General features: G+C 39.1%; 1 protein-coding gene across 2 annotated transcripts in view; it reads right to left on the minus strand.

The window, feature by feature from the left end:
• The window catches only part of FGF14 (fibroblast growth factor 14), a 386,515-nt gene that overhangs the window by 269,387 nt on the left and 103,359 nt on the right, over window positions 1–13,769 (minus strand). The gene's annotated exons all lie outside the window — the stretch shown is intronic.

Genomic DNA, 13,769 nt, shown 5'->3' on the forward strand with positions numbered 1-13,769 from the left:
TCTAGATGTTGCTATATTGCAACTCCCAACATTTTTCGTGGTTATCTATTTTACAGGAAATGTTTCTACAATTGTAAAAACAGGCAGTAAAATGTGAAATCAAATGAGTAAAATACCTAAACGAATAGATATTTCTCTTTCTCTGCTGTGTCCTCACTCAATGAAAAAAAAAAAACCTGGTAACATAAAATTAAATAATTACTGCTCTCTTTCATATGCACTTATTAGAGTTATGCCTAAAACTATTCATAAGAATAGGAACCATCCAGCTGAAGTAGACTGCCCTTAATTTCAAGTGGAAAATATTAAGCATATGCTTATAAATCTCTTCCACTGAAGTCAATGGGACTTCACAGTTTTTAACGCTATCTGGATCATGCTCAATAATTTTGAAGCAGTTGTTGGACTGCTACAACACGTTCTACATAAGGCTGCCTGTGAAAATGGTCTAGAAATTTCAGATAGCACCGAATGGGGCTGAAAAAGCACTAACTGACATTACTAACATGTTACATCAGTCCTTCACCACCTTCACTGGCTCCCGATCTGTTGCTAAGCCCAGCTGAAAACACTGGTTTTGATCTTTAAAGCACTTCATGGCTTAGGATCACCTTTTCCAATATGCACTTATCCATAAGTTTATAAAACTGTCTTTGCATTTGGTTTTAGTAATTATCACCCAGTCACTATTACCTCCTTTTGGAGAAAGTCTTGGAAATAATGGCAGTATCTCAATTCCACGCACTTTTGGAGAACAGATCATCTACTTTAATCTGACTTCACATCTGGGTTTGATAAGAAAATGAACTTGTTTGCTTTGACAAGTGGCCTCTGTCAGGAAACAAACAAGCAAGGTGTTGATCTAGGGCAATAAACAGCTTTTCCTATACCTCCTGCCTCCAAGGCTATATTTCTAAGGTAAGAGGTCTCAACAATATTCTCAGGCATGGTATGTCACACGATCAGCTCTGCAGGCTTGCTGTCAGAGCTATGGTGATACAGTGGCTCTGTAGTTTCAGACAGCAGGACTGGGGAATTTCTCCTTAGCTGCACAGCCTTTCACTGTAGAGTCCTGCAAGAGTCCATCTAATCCATAGGTCGGGGAACAGGGGTAAATTACTCCAAATGGGGTAAAAGTGAAAATCCTGGGGGTAATGAGCAGAGTGCTAGGCAATCTGGAATAAGGCGTCAGTTCTATGCTGATAGAGATGGGAAAGTTACTGTTGAATGCTCCCTGAATCCCTCTCCCGTTCCGGTTGTGGGAGTTAGGGAATTGCAATCGTTCCCACCTCTACAAGTAACAGCTAGCTGTAGTTCTGCTTGTTTTCTGAATAGTGTATGGATTTTGTATGAAGATCAATAAACTGAAGCTGAACAAAGGTTAGTAAACTGAAATTGTGTGCCAGCAAATCAAAGATGCTATGAGTAAGTAGTTCTCATTCCTAGGTATGCAGCCTGTTCTAAATAAGGCTTAAATCCTTTTGAAAGGACAAGTGTGTAGCTTGGTGTTTGATCAAGCTTTGTCACTCAGATCTTAGGTGGCCTCGTTGGCTACAAATGCCTTTCACTATCTCTGGCTGATTCATCAGCTATCACCACTCCTAGATAGAGATAAAGCAGTCATGGTGGGTCAAGCACCTACTAATTGGATTGCCATCATGCATTGTACGTGCAGTGCCTTTGAAGACAGCTTGGAAGCTTCAGCTAATGCAGAATGTAGTTGCCAGGGCAATCAAGTGGAATCATATTACATCAGTGATGTAATATTGAAAGAGCAGCACTGGGCCCAATTCAAGAATCCTGTGTTTGCTCATAAAGCCCAACACAGTTTGGTACACAAATACCTACAATACTCGTAATCATGTATCCCTGTATCACCTTGCCAGTGACTTAAAGTTACCAAGCAGTGGTAGTCCTTTTGGGCTGTTGCATCAAAAGCAACAAATACTCTTGTGGCACCTTAAAGGCAAAACAGTTTTATTTGGTACCAACATCCAGGGACTGCAGCCGATTTCATCAGATGCATTTGCACTCTTTGTTGTTATCATTAGGGGACGTTCTTCTTCGAGTACCTTGGGTACATTTAGTGTGAACAAAGAAAAAAACGATGCTTAAATTATGGAATATCCTTCCCTGTGGAGGTTCAGCTGATGACAGACGTACAATCATTTTAGGACCACCATAATCATGGCCATTCAGTAACAGCTAAAACTCTTTTTATTTGTTTACATTTGTCTGTTTTATTAGGTCCCTTTTCAGACTAATTATTGTTATTTTGGTGTTTTTATTGTATTTTGTTTGAGTCTAACTAATATTTCCATCCTGGCATTTGCCAAGAAGAATGCTTTAAAACATGTTTAAAAAGACAACTATAAATAATTTGTACCAAAGTTACCCAAAGACATTTTGCTGTCTGAGGCAAAAATAGGTTGCTACCTTCTTTATGTTCCATGCAGAAAAATTTACTGCCCTGGCAGATGAACTCCACTTCTTCACAGAGGATGAGCTAGCATCCTCCCACAACTAAGGCAACTGCCTTACTCTGCTGAAAGGTAGGACAGGCCCTCTGCTGCATCCTTAACTAATGCCAGTGTTATCAAATGCACTGAACTAGGCATGGAAATTTTAAAAATGGTGCCATTCCTATCATTCTTTTACCAGGGAACTGTACAATATATACTCTCATTGTTATATGAACCCCATAGCTATACAAACAGAATTATTTTCTATTTCCAATTTTCCTATTTCTATTTCCTAATTTCCAAATAAGAGGCTTAGTGTTGGCGAGTTTGTACTGAAACTCGTGTGAATGCCAGTAAAACGCACAGCAAGAAGTGCCAGTCTGGTCAGGTAGAATTAGCTAGAAGTTCCCTTTTGTACCCGCCCCTCACCAAACACTAGCACTTAAAAATAATATTCAGGATGCCTTTTTGTATAAAAGAAAGAATTCTATATTCTACTCACGTAGATAAGCATTCAGAAGGTTTCAGGTAGATACAGAAAGAAGAAAAATAGCAAAAATGATGTCCTTCTCCTTGGCCCACGTGGCTGGAGAGGTATCCAGGCTCAGAGAGCCAGGGTGGAGGTTTTACATCTTGAAAAGCGTGTGCAGGAATGGTGGCCAATAATGGAGATCAATCACCTCATGGCCAGGAGGGCCGGAAACAAAGGTGGAGCCACAACAAACTCCCACTAATTGGTCAGCATGCAAACAAACAAGCAAACAAGTTAGTTTGTGTTGCAGGCCCTTCCCCTTTGAAATTTATATCTAGATTGTTTGACCATCCAACACTTAGTACATACTAATTTATTCACCTTTCTTTGACATTGTAAAGGCTTACACTTTGATAAAGATTTACATTTGATAGCCCAGGATATTTCACAGCACTCAAGCTTCTGCAAAGACTGTGACTATACTTTCATAGACAACAACAACAGTCTCTTTTAAGTGACACCTGGTTTTCTTCAGGCAAATAGACAGATGGTCAGCAACTGATATGACCTGACCGTTTGTCTTCTCCTTTGAGACAATCATTGTCACTCTCAGGAACTGTCACTTAGAAGATAGTTTGTAGGGGATTTTTAACAACATGACTGTGTGCTCTCCAGGATATGAAAGGTATTGGCTCTTTGCCTTCAGATGTGTTAGAAGTCTTGAGCATTCCATTTGATTCTAGGCATGTCTACTTAGAATAAATTCCCTAGTGTTCAGCAGGATTTACTCCTAGATAAGCATGCATACATCCCAAATCAGCAACACAGCGTGCCATCAAACAACCAGTTAGGATCACATTTGATTGCACACAGAAAGTGACCATGGAATAATCCCTCCATCCTATCCCTAACAAAGAGTAGCCCTGCCGCTGGACCAAAAAACATCCTGCTTGAGCGTGGATCAGGGTCAGGCTGGTTCATGATCACATGGTCACCAGGAAATAAATCACTGCAACAAGCAGTCCAAAATGTGAGCTATTTCTCCATCTGATCCCACCCTGATTTTTAAACAAGGAATAAAAGGCCAGCCAGAACGACTCAGCCCATCAAAAGGTGAGGCTCTGGCAAAAGGTCTTTTAAAGCTCCTTCTCAGCATAGGCAGCAGTGCAGGTTTTAGTAGAGAGACTATTCCCCAATATTACACATTATTTAAAAACAGATTAGCTTCTCTAGCTCTGATTATAAGATGTTTAACCTCCTGGAACGCTTGTCATTTTATCTTGGATTATTAGACAGAAATATTTATCTCATCTTCATAGCAAGCTGTATCAAGATGTACTAATGTGTCTGTCAATAATATTACAATACTTTCTTTTTCTTTTTAAAAGTGCACACAAAAAGGTATGCAGCCGCTGTAGGCATATGGGATCTCTCAGCATATTATAATGAATATTATAATACGGGAGAGAGGTTGGTACTGCTGCAATGCTGCCCCTCCTCAGGGCGAACCAAAGAGACAGACAATGGCATAGTACTTCCTCCTCACTCACATGCCTAACCTAACTAGGCTGTCACTGGAATCTTACTGTATAGTAACACTGGCGTTAAACTGGCATCCTCCACTGCTCCTAAGCTGAGTTTAGGGAGGCCAGGATGGGACAGGTGTACACAGGTATACTCCTTCAAAGGAAAAATCAGTCAGGTATTACTGCTGCTGTCCCAGGTCTCTGTTGCCTCATTCTCCCAAACACCAACACCAGCCTTCCAACGTACATGCTTTCATTTCTGCCTTTTAAAACTTCTGACGAAAGATGATGAAACAGATACCACAAAACCTCTGGGTTTTTTGATCCACCCAGTAACTCCACAGACATCATACTGGCAGCTGTCTTTTGTGGGCATGAACTGAATGCATTGACAGTGGACCCTCGACCTACAGATGGCTCCACTTACAGACTTCTCTGGCCGCAAAATTTAGGTTCGACTTGCAGCCGGAGAATTGACCTACAGACCGGGAAAAAAAAAACAAAATGGAACAAAAGCGGCCGGTTACAGGATTAATCGGTTTTCAATGGAGCCTCGACCTACAGGCTTTTCGCCCTGTAGCCACCGTTCCAATACGGATTAATTCCGTAAGTCGAGAGTCCACTGTATCTGACACAAGGTTAATTTTCCCAAGAAAGCAGCCTTAGCAGAAGATTCTCATTTTTATCAAGCCCTCAAACAGGCTTGCAAAACTCATACAGCAATAATGGGCTTCATAAACTGCCTTGAGGCATTTCACCTGACCTCGACTGAACTAGACTCTATATATCTTCCAAGCTACATATACAATCTTTCAATTATGTGCTATCATTTCATCAGGAAGCTCTATCAATAACAACATGAGCATCACAGTTAAGCTACCTCAAAGGCTTGGCTTTGCCACAACCTCCCTACTCATATAGCAGGAGCGCACACTCTCTGCTCATACTCCTGCAGTCAAGTCTGGAGGATTATGTATATAAAATTACGTCTCCCAATCAAATACACAAAAACAGGGCAATTTTCACAGCTACTGCATTTAAGTGTTTGAAAGCAGCATGAAACAAATATGTGTTCCCAAAACTCTTCAAGCTTCTGTCCCTGGGCATTCACGTTTGCCTAAAAATGCAGAGTGAGAAACAGACTTACTGTAGCTCTTCAACAGACATTTACATGATCTCACAAACATTAGTGATTTCCTGCAAGTCAGTGTGTATAAGTAACAGTTGGCTACCGTTCTATAATATCCACTGGTGACTGCCCCACTCTGTCTAATGGTAGAGTCCACCCTGTTGTGACAGGGACATCTTTATTTATTTGAAAGCAGGGGCTATTGGTCAGTGCTGGCTCTCTACCACACTTCTTCCCCTCTTTCCTCTTCCTGGGACTGGCAGTGCCGCCAGCCCTTAAACCAATGTCTGCACTTATTCCCACCTTTGGCTAGCCCTAATGAAGGTCATTCACTACAAGAATCCATGAAAGCAGCAGAATTAGCAGAATTAAGAAGGCCCTCTGTCTAAGGAAAGGCACCTACTGTAGGAGTGGAGGCACTAGACTGCATAGGGCCAAAAATAATGAAAATCAGAAACAATCAGTTCTTAGATTATTCTTCATGTGAGAATGCATTTTCTGACAGACACCTATCTGACTGAGAGAAGCAGGCATCCCTGCCACATAAATCCAATTTCCTTTTTAATCATTCTGGCAGCAGGCATCAAAAGTATCAGGTTTCAATTGACTGAGGCAGGCCAAGTGTATCAAAACATTACCTACTAAGTATTTTAGCAATGTGATAGTATTTAAGTGGCCATATGCCAAACACTTTACCCACAACTGCTTATGTTATTAATGCTAACTGTCTGTGGGGAGTATCAGTTATCCATTTCTCAGTATGTCTCGATTGTCGTTTCTCACTGTCTTGGTCCCAGTAATGAAACCAAAACACACACAAAAGATTCCCCTTGCTTCACTTTTTTTCAGCCTTGCTTGTAGCAGTAAGCATATGACATGCAGAAGCAGAAAAGGAAGAATATCAACACTACCAACAACAGATTATATCACTGAAACTTCCCAGGTACTAGAATTCTGTGTACTTTATTCTTTGACACCCTCTGTGAGTGAATGTGTTTGTTTGCCCATGCCTGCCAGAAATTGATCCAATTACAAATGCAAACATCATTTGGTAAATTAAAATGTAACTGAACATAATTATAAATGCAGTTCTCTGTTCTTTATATCACCAAGCACTCTCTAGCTCAGTCCTAATGAAAATATTTGTAAAATACTGTTCTAATTGTTTTCGAAAAACTTGCAGGTTGTTTCATTACACTCCCATATTGTGTCAAAGGTAGCATTAAAAACTGGCCTGTCATATCCACACACACTGCAGACAGCACTAATGAATTGTAGATTTCTCTCAGCTTATCTTTACAGAAAAATATATTAATGCCTCAAACTAATGAGATTGCTGTGGATTCCGGAAGGTGTTTAATTTTTTTAAAAATAATAGTAATCAAGTATTCACTACTTTACATGCCTCAATAATTATGGACCCAGTAATCCTGTCCTATCTTCCCATGCTTATTATTTTTGTTAAAAAATCCCATTTACCTTACATAGCTTCCTGGGTTTTGTTTTTCCCACAGTGAGAAAGTAAAATTATCAAACACAGCCTGAGCTAACTAGAGCCATTCCATTACCAACAACTTTTCAAGCTTGGACAGGGAAGTAACTTAGTATTTTTCCTGAATCATAAATTCTTCTCATTCTCATTCTCTCTGCTTACTCCACTTCAAGAGCACTATATTCTTTTCATTTTGCTTTTAAAAAGTTCTGTAGGTGCCAATTTGTACATTCCTGCATTACCACACACACACACACTATATAAAGCAGGATAACCTTGCCCTACTAGAGAGCTGACTAGCTTTCTCTTGAATACCTCCAGCGCTGGGGACCTCACCACCTGCCATAGTAACTAGTTCAATTGTTGCACTGTTCTAACCCTTAGGACTTTTTAAATATATACAGTATCCAGTTGAAATCAGGATTCTTATAAATTGAAACTATTGTTAAAAATCAAATACTCTGCGATGACTAGGAACAGATCCTATAATGTAGTTGCATGATGCAGATTTGCAACATTGAGCTCTTATTTGTAAAGTTACTTTGAAGAAGTGGCCTTTTTAGGATATCATATGGGTAGGACTGTATCTTAGTTGCAGGTTTTGTGCAGTGAATGCAGAAATTCAATCCCCAGCAACTCTAGAAACACTCTCTTCCTAAAAGACAGGAAGTGTCACTTACCAGCTAATCCTGACAGTTCTATGCTGGTTGGACCCATGATTTGACTCATTTTCTTGGGTTCCTACGTTTTCTCAGAAGAAAGTCCCACTAGATGCAAGAGCAGCTTCATGTATTCTTCAGTGGAATACATGGGTCATCTTCCAATATGTAATATGAATGCAATATTTAATTAGGCAGGAGGGTTTTGCTTTTTGTTTTGTGTTCTCCTAAGAACCAGTATTTGACCTATGCATCAATTCTATTTTACCCTTCACAACATCTTGGCAGACCAACACCCTTTATTTTTGAATGTAGTCTGTGGAAGAAACGGAATTGTTAAGACAAATGACCTAAAACCAACTTCAATCAAACATAAATTTTACTTTCAGCTAGGATTTTAAAAGCGTAAATTGTACACAAATGATAGGTTATTATCTTGGGGGAAATGTGTTCCGGGATTAAGAGTGGCACAAAACTGTTGATGAACGATGGGTTATTTGATGTCTGATGACACCTTGCTGAATTTCTCAAAACTGATTCCATACTATGTTAAATGTTTTAACAGTAGCCCATTTGTCAGATCTCAGAAGTTATTATAGCACCAGGTCTCATTTAAGTTTGTTATGGCCACTTCAAATTGCATGTTGATGAGCTGTAAATTTTTCAAAGTACAGGTACTAAAGATGTCTGCAGGCATCCTATCCCCCTTCCACATCTTTATTTTTGCATGGTTGTATGCAGAGTTGTTGAACATTCCTTTTTAGGAGAACAGATCCTCAAAATCCCCAGTCAGTATGGCAGTGGACATGCTGGTTTGGGTACTGGGAGTTGTAGTCTCACATACACACAGACACACACAGAGAGAGAGAGAGAGAGAGAGAAAGGAGGGAGAGAGAGAGAGAGAGAGAGAGAGAGAGAAACCACCTTTTCAAAATGTTTAAGATCATCATCCTAAAGAGGGCTAAGCAGAAGTTAAGACCTGTAAAAAAATTAAATTTCAGAAAAACATACTTGCATATGGAGAGCTGATGGCAAATGACAGGATTTTTAAGTTGCAACCTTTTAACCTAGAAATGTAAGATCTTAGCAAGAATTGGTAAGATTGCATACACCCACTCACACTAAGGACCAGTAGCTGTGTCCTAGATGTCTGTTGTCTCTCCTTTATCTTCACATCTTCTGTTAAACCAACAAGCAAAGTACAGAACTCTTCTCCTCCTGCTTAGCTGAAATCTCTTCGGCTCCTGGTACAAAGGAGCATTGTGGAAATGGATCCTACGTTGCTTAAATTTATCCCAAGCTGAAGAATTTATCCCAGTACATTAACAGAGTAGCAAGTAATATCATGTAGCTTTATTTATTTATTTATTTATTTATTTATTTATTTATTTATTTATTTATTTATTTATTCATTCATTCATTCATTCATTCATTCATTCATTCATTCATTTGTTCATTCATTCATTCATTCATTCATTCATTCAAATTAATGATAAACATTTTCATTCCATACTTCAATTATTTTCCTAGTGGATATGACCCAATTCTTACTTTACTGAGTACAATATCAGTACACTAATAGAATAGCAGAGTGGAGCATGCGGCTGGCTGGCTGGCTTTCTTTCTTTTTTCACATGAGATGTATTTAATTCCTTCATTCAATTATCTTCCAAACGGTAGGACCTATTTCTCAATCTCCTGCACAAAATGTGAACTATTTAATGACAAAATGAATGGCCTAAGCAAAAAAATGATCAAATTCCCGTCAAAACAAACATTCATTCTTATTAGAGTTATGTCCCCGGATGAACAAGAGTTTAGAGGTGCTCAATTCATTTCAATTAATTTCATGTTTTTTAATAGTCACGTTCTCTTTGCAAACCACTACTGCCACCACTGGTAGTTTAAAGAGAGAAATGTAGGTAACATTCACTACTGGTTCATACATTCAATATGAAAAATCAGTCTTGGGCACTGCAATTTTGCCAGCTTGTTTCTTATAAGACAGCTAGTGGCTTAAACAAGCCCTTGCGCAAACAACCTCACATAGTGATTGATGTGTTTCATTTCTAATGTGACATACAGTAGATGACAGCAAATGATCCAAAACATATGAGTATTTGAGGTGTTGGGATTGGCATTCGTAACAAAACAGCACTAAATGAGATGGACTGATTTCTTGGTGCTCATGCAAGGTTTGTGTAACTTGTCATGTCTAACTGCAACTGACTGACTGGCGTTGGGGTGAATCTCAGTTATGTAACTGGGCATGAGACAAGGCACACATCTGAGATAATCTCCAGAATCTCATCAATTAGCTGCAATCAGCCACAGCAAATTATGTGAATCTTATGCCAACACCAATAGGATTTTGGCAAGTAAGTTGAAAAAATGCATACACAGGATTCTTCATATGTACAGGCCCATGAGCAGCCTCTTACAACTTAATTACAGTGGTGCCTCGCATAACGAGCGCACCGTTTAACGATGAATCTGCATAGCGATCCGTTTTTTGGGATCGCTAATGCGATCGCATTGCAATGTTTTAAGTGCCAAAACATCACATTGCGATGATTGGTAAGCGTTTCGCTTACCGATCTTCGCATTGCAATGTTGTTTTAAACAGCTGATCGGCGGTTCCAAAATGGCCGCCGGGTGCCTAAAATGGCTGCCCGCAGCGTTTTCGCACCCTGCCCTCGCTTACCGGGGGCGCAAAAATGGCGGCCGGATGGGCAATCTTCGCTCAACTATGAGTTTTCCCCCGATAGGAATGCATTAAATGGAGTTTAATGCGTTCCTATGGGGTTTTCCATTTCGTCTTACGATCTTTCTGGATAGCGACGATTAATCCGGAATGGATTAATCTTGCTATGCGGGGCACCACTGTACTCTAATCGTCTATAAAATGTTTTATGACAAATGGACAGTTTTAGTGACAAAACAGAAAAATCTGCACAGAAAGAGCTGAAGAATCAGTCAAGAGTTCCTATTCTATTTCCTTTGGTTAGAAAAAGGACAAGGCATTTCTTATCTCAGAATGTAATTATTTAGTTCATCTATGCAAATTTGTCCAAATTGCTACCACTTGTTCTATGACAACTAGTTGGGTAACTTTCTGTACTACTAATTTTGGCATTCCTCTTCTACAAGGCCTTAAAATTTCATCCTGCACCTATTGGCTAAAATCCTCTTGCACAGGTTTGGCAAATGGCACAACTTTTGGAATCAAATTACTGCAAATTAAGAAATTTCCATGGACACTACCTGTTATATACTGAGTCATGTGATTCAGCATGCAACAGATTAGGTCTGTGGAGATTTCTTAACTTACAATAATTCACTTCCAAAAGTTACACTATTTTTATAAGTGCACAACAGGATTTCAGCCACTGTATAGGTTGATAGGCCAAATTCATTCTTATTGTTGACTTAGACAAAAACTTCACCATATAAGTGCCAAAGTACTTTTCACAAATGCCCTTCAACTACTCTTTACTACCGCAATTTAGAGCTATGTGTATTACCTCCCAATTATTGTAAAATATCTATGTTAGCTACTGCTCCTTCAGACCAAAACTGTGTTGATGAGACTTTCTGGATTTCTACATTTCACATACTTCTCCCATCCCCTTGATGTACACAAATGTCCACCCCAGGCATCTGAAGATGTGAGACAGGAGCCATGAAACATTATGCCAAGCAAAACTGATTGGATTTAAGGAGTCACAAGCCTCTGTTTGTTTTTACTGCAACAGATTTAACATGGATACTCCCTTAGAAACATGCCTGAATACATAAGGATTTCTAACATAGATTTCTCATTGTTAAGCAGTCAAAGTTCTTAAGTTCTTTCTACACTGAAAATGAAGAGATCTGCTAATTTTGATAGTTCTTACTGAAAACCAACAGAAATTTATTTTTACCTATCTTGAGATACTGGGAATACTCACACAGAATTGTGCTATGAGAAAGCATCAGGGTCTCCTCAATCGTAGTTCCACAATTCCAGAAATCCTGTCTGTTGGAGCCTCCTCCTGCCCCCACTGCCAGCCTTCTTTGTTTTTCTGGTTTTGGGTGGTGAATGCATTTTATATAGTAATATCTGTTTATGAAAGACTTCCCATTGGTTTTGCATGTTATTATGCTAATGTGCTTTTAGGTTTCCTTCTGTTTTAAATAATAATTCTTAATTTGTTTTTAAATTGCTTTATTGTTCTCACAGTTTGAAATGTTTGGAAAAAAAGCTATTTTTAAATGTAGAGTATAATTGCCTATATGGATTATAGAAAGATAATACTGACCTACTTTATAAAATTGTAATAAATACCATAAGTACTATACAGTGGTGCCTCGCATTACGATGTTAATTCGTTCCAGCGAAATCACTGTAGAACAAAAACATCGTAAAGCAATTTTTAAAAGCCCATAGGAATGCATTAAAACCCGATTAATGCGTTCCTATGGGCTTGAAACTCACCGTCCAGCGAAGATCCTCCATAGCACGGCCATTTTTGCTGTCCATGCAGTGAGGAATCCATCCCAGAAAACAGCGGGCGGCCATATTTTTTTACCCGGCAACCATTTTGAAACTGCTGATCAGCTGTGCGAAAATCTTCATTTTGCGATAATCGGTTAGTGAAGCAGGTAACTGATTATCGCAAAGCAAAAAAACCCCCATAGGAAACATCATTTTGCAAATGCTTTTGCGATCGCAAAAACTTCTTTGTTATGCGATTTCTTCATTAAACGAAGCACTCGTCTTGCGAGGCACCACTGTATTTAAGTTAGAGGTATAATTATATTTAACAACAGTAAACTGTTGTAACATTTCCACATAAATTCCTGAACTAATCTTTATGCAGTTTCCTTTCTATGATAAGAATAAATCTCACTCTCATTGTTAAAAGAGCAGTTAATTGTGGTATAATAAAACTATATAATGTCTATAAATATATGTTTTTCTGGTTTAAATCCTGCTTTGCACCATCCTAATCCTGACTTGGAGTACAATAAACACATTTACCAATTAACTGCAACCTAAGCCTGTCTGTGCAGCTCTGGGCAAGCTACATCATCCCAAAACACACCCCCCCCCACTTAAATCACTTCTGAGCATTATATAACAATCAATTTTTTTTAAAAAAAATTAATTTATAAAATTATTTAATCATTTAATCATTTTTATTTAAATTGTAAAAAATTTAAATTTTTAAAATTTAAATTATGATTTAAATCAAATCCACCCTGCTAGAAAACCATGAGAAGTGTCAGCACACCATTATTTTAAATAGTGAACACTGGGCAACTATGGGGCTTGCTCCCATGAATGGGTGAAGAAGACTGCATTCTAATTCATCTGTGCAACCAAAGCAAACATAACATATCCAGTACAAAACTGAAATCCATTTAAGCCCAGACTACAGATAGGGACATGGTGGTGATGTGGGTTAAACTGCAGAAGCCTCTGTGCTGCAAGGTCAGAAGACCAGCAGTCGTAAGATTGACTCCCATCGCTTGTCCCAGCTCCTGCCAACCTAGCAGTTCGAAAGCATGCAAAAATATATGTAGATAAATAGGTACCACCTCGTTGGGAAGGTCACAGCATTCCGTGTCTAATCGTGCTGGCCACGTGACCACGGAAACTGTCTTCGGACAAACGCTGTCTCTACAGCTTGGAAATGGGGATGAGCACCGCTCCCTAGAGTCAGACACGACTGGACTAAATGTCAAGGGGAACCTTTATCTTACAGCAGCTGAGCTAAAAATAGTAATACACAAGGCAGCAGGACAGTAAATCACAAAAGGCCACACTGTGCCTGATGACAATAGAGGGCTCATTCCAAACAACACACAAGAAACATGACTTTGCAAAATGAAAAAAAAGGGGGGATCTAAATTTGGCATACTTGATTTTGCACCAAATAGATCTTCTAGAACAGTTTGATTACTGTAGATTACAACTGCAGAGCTGGAAGGGACCCTACAGATCATAGTCCAGCCCCCATCAAGGAGGTACAGTGGGGAATCGA

Source organism: Pogona vitticeps, chromosome 3 (assembly GCF_051106095.1).
Source record: "Pogona vitticeps strain Pit_001003342236 chromosome 3, PviZW2.1, whole genome shotgun sequence".
NCBI lineage: Eukaryota > Metazoa > Chordata > Lepidosauria > Squamata > Agamidae > Pogona > Pogona vitticeps.